Consider the following 4,327-nt stretch of genomic DNA (forward strand, 5'->3'; position numbering starts at 1 on the left):
CTCCACAGGACTCTATCCTTTTGTTTCTCATGACTGTTCCCTTTCATCCCCTTGAGGCTTAGAATGGTAAAGATGTCCTCTTAGTACTAGGGGTGCAATTTCCCTAGACCCCACCCACTCCTTTGGAAGGAATCCCTTAAGAGACAAATGCCAAATTTGAGTGTGATTTCTGTTTCCTAATGTGATCCTGACTGACACAGTTGACATATTAGCTACTTGGCTCTGTGAGTCTTCAGTGTAATGATTTTGAATTTGCTTGTCATCATAAAGTCCTCCAAACCAATGAAACTGTATAAAAGTGTGTATTTATTAGGTATCTTTTTTGGGGGGCAAAAACCGGAAAGCTGGCTAGACAAATTCTAAAAGAGCTGTAACATATTAGGTATCTAATACACTCAGTGCTTGCACTTTCCCTCCATTCTATCCCACTTTTAAACTGTTTGTATGATTGACTCTGAAATCCCCTTAAAATTAACCTTGTCTTCAGAATAGTTTGGGTGACATCTGAGGACACTGCGGATGGACATTGTTGGAGCAAGGAAGTACTCAAATAAGTGGTCATTTCGAAAAGAAGCAGTACTTTTACTTCCAGGGAACAATTTTAGGAAATGTTAGGAAGCTGGAGACAAATGCCTGAAAAGTGAGACTAATGGAATTTTTAAAGGAACAATCAAACGTTCTTTTACCTTAAAAACCACGAAGGATAAGATTTTGAGAAAGTCATTTTCAGTATTTGTACAACTTCAGGGGAATTATAGATCATCAATGGCATGTAAATGATAGAGGCAGTATACTTTAGAAGTTAAGCATATGGGCCCTGGAGACAAAATACCTGGGTTTGAATGCCTACTCTGCCACTTACTTGTTGGTTGACCTACCTTGGGCAGATTTCTTATTCTTACAATAGTTCAGTTTCTTCGTCTGCACAATGGGATAACTTCCCTCCAAGGATGGTGTTGAGATAAACAAACAAATTAATGCACGAAAAGCAATTAGAACAGTGCTTGACATATAATAAGCAGTAGGAAAAATCGGTATAAAAAGACATTTTAAAATCCGATCCAAATGAAATAATGAAAAATTATGTAGCTACAGAAATTAGAATGTTTTATAATAGCATTTCAAAAAATGTTCTAAAGATTGCTCAGTGTTGACTATTTTTATTACAGTATTATTGAAATATATATGAATATTAAGTTAGGTTTAAACTTCCAGTGCTTATGGTTGCTGTATGACCATAAATCTAACATAAATGTACAAAACTACAAACCAATAGAATATGAACTTGAGACATATATTTAATGTAATAGATACATGGCTGAAAGGAAATTGTTGCTTGTTATGAATACTATTATAGCATAGACTCCTTTGGGTTTGATGTATCTATAAAATCTTATAATGGATCAATTTTACCACCTTTTTAAAAGCTTGGATAATAAGGAAATCTTTGTATAACCTGCCTTGATACCATTTTTGTCTTTACTTGGCCCAGATTAATCATTTCGGTATTCAGTACATTTTCGTTCCTTTCTCATTAGGCAAAGACAAAGCAGTACTTCTTGCTGACAGTGTACTCATACATATAAGCACAAACCCAAGCAGAAAAACCTAGTGGTAGTATTCAGTTATAAGTTCATTCAAATGATCTTCAATCTCTTTTTTAATTATCTTATTTTTATGTAAGTAAACACATGACACTAAAAAAGAATCCACAGAGAACTCTCAGACCCTGAAAAGCTTCCAAGGATCAGTTTCAGAAACAATGATTTACAGTACAGAATTTTCCCCTCAGAGACTGTAGATATTCGTTAAACTAACTTCAGTAAAATTTTAGTGAAAACATATCTGATAGTCATGAAGATATTATGAGGCAGGTAAAGAATGAATACTTTAAAGAACAAAAAGATGTGTTAAATGGATTTCTGGGAAACAATGCTATGTGGAGCATTATTTACACCTTATAAATAATGTAATTTTCTAAATCATAATTTTTTTTAATTTTTAATTTTTATTTTTGTAGGGATGGGTTCTCACTAAGTTGGTCTGACTGGTTTTGAATTCCTGGCTTCAAGCAATCCTCTTGCCTCAGCCTCCCAAATGGCTGGGATTGCAGCTGTGAGCCACCACACCTGGCCCATAGGAATTCCTTTTAACCAATGAAATAATACTGTAATAATTTAAAAATGAGATGGGCCTGGGCACAGTGGCTCACACCTGTAATCCTAGTACTTTGGGAGGCTGAGGGGGGCAGATGACTTGACCCCAGGAGTTCGAGGCCAGCCTGGAAAACATGGTGAAACCTTTTCTCTGCAAAAAATACAAAAATTAGCCAGGTGTGGTGGGGTATGCCTTAGTCCCAGCTATTTTGGAGGCTGATGCAGGAGCATCACCTGAGCCTGGGAAGTGGAGGTTGCAGTGAGCTGAGATTGCACCATGGCATTCTAGCCTGGGTAACAGAGGAAGACTGTCTCAAAAAAAAAAAAAAAAAAAAAAAACACAAAAAACAAAACAAAAACCAATAAATAACAATAAAAATGAGATGACAGATATATCACAGCAGCATAAACACTGTAATGCTTAAGAGTTTAAAAACATATTAAGGTTCTGACTTGTCTCATTCAATTTTGATCTACATTGTTGCATTTCTACAGTAAACTGAGTAAACTCAAATTTACTCAGTAAAATGAAACTTTAGCACTATTTTTCAAATATTCAGCAAGATATTAATGTCTTGATTTTCCATTAAGATCATTGTAGACATTATTCACCTAAGTGCGGAAACTGGAAAAATGAAAATTTGATCAGAAAATTAGGCTTTCAATTTTGATTTTAAAAAGTTTATTGCTATATGGACACTACCATTAAGAGAAGTATTTCTACTAACATCTAATAAAAAAAGTTCCACATACAGGATGGTGCAGCGGCTCATGCCTGTAATCCCAGAACTTTGGGAGGCTGAGGTGAGAGGATCAGCTGAGCCCAGGAGGTCAAGGCTGCAGTGAATTGTGGTCGAGCCACTGTACTCCAGCCTGGGTGATAGAATGAGACTCTGTCTCAAAAAAAATAAAAAGAAATAAAAATAAAAATTCCACATACAACAAAACAAATGAGTAGTAACTTCAATATCAATGATCAATGTCACTATCAATAGCATCATGACAGTAGCTAACATTTATTCGCGTTTCTGTCAAATGACAGACACATGCTAGTTGCTCTATCTGGGTTTTCTAATCGAATCCTCGCAATAGCCTTGTGATTAGGTACTATTACACCCATTTTGCAGTTAAATAAGTAGGGTAGCCTGCCTGAAGTTACATGACCAGTGAATAGCACAGCTGAAATTTGAACCTGGGCAACCTGACTACTGAGCCTGCTTATGTGACCCTAGAATGAGAAGCTTCCTAAAATAGTTCACTGATTGGACCACACTATGTACAAGTAAAATATTTTTTTTCTGTCCCATTAATAACCCCCTTCTCAATATGGACTTCTTACACAGTTACTAGCTTAAACCATAAGTAAGGCCTCCATATATTAGTATTTAGATTGAACTATAGAGAATGTCATTGGTATAAAAAAGTCATTAATATCCCCTATTTAATAAATTTACAGTTATTGAGAGTACTAATTTTTTTCATTTCTCACCATTAAATATAACTTTTATTGGTGTGTCTTACATGCTCTTTATCAACTTGAGGAAGTTCCCCCCATTCCTAGTTTGCTGAGAGTTTTTTTTTTTTTTTTAATCTTTAAGTTCTGGAATACATGTGCAGAACGTGCAGGTTTGTTACATAGGTATACATGTGCCATGGTGGTTGGCTGCACCCATCAATCCGTCATCTATATTAGGTATTTCTCTTAATGCTATCCCTCCCCTAGCTCCTCACCCCCCAATAAGCCCCAGTGTGTGATGATTCCCTCCCTGTGTCCATGTGTTCTCATTGTTCAACTCCCACTTATGAATGAGAACATGCAGTGTTTGGTTTTCTGCTCCTGTGTTAGTTTGCTGAGAATGATGCTTTCCAGCTTCATCCATGTCCCTGCAAAGGACATGAACTCATCCTTTTTTATGGCTGCATAGTATTCCATGGTGTATATGTGCCACATTTTCTTTATCTAGTCTATCATTGTTGGGCATTTGGGTTGGTTCCAAGTCTTTGCTATTGTGAATAGTGCCCCAGTAAAGATACGTGTGCATATGTCTTTATAGTAGAATGATTTATAATCCTTTGGGTATAGAGCCAGCAATGGGATTGCTGGGTCAAATGGTATTTCTGGTTCTAGATCCTTGAGGAATTGCCACACTGTCTTCCACCATTTTACTCTC

The 4,327-nt window shown here is 36.3% G+C and overlaps 1 pseudogene; it reads right to left on the reverse strand.

Annotated features, from left to right (window-relative positions):
- Nucleotides 1–312: 312 nt before the first annotated feature.
- On the reverse strand, nucleotides 313–379 carry LOC112135957 (U7 small nuclear RNA; annotated as a pseudogene).
- Nucleotides 380–4,327: the final 3,948 nt, after the last annotated feature.

Source organism: Pongo abelii, chromosome 10 (genome assembly GCF_028885655.2).
Source record: "Pongo abelii isolate AG06213 chromosome 10, NHGRI_mPonAbe1-v2.0_pri, whole genome shotgun sequence".
In the NCBI taxonomy this organism is placed as follows: Eukaryota; Metazoa; Chordata; class Mammalia; order Primates; family Hominidae; genus Pongo; species Pongo abelii.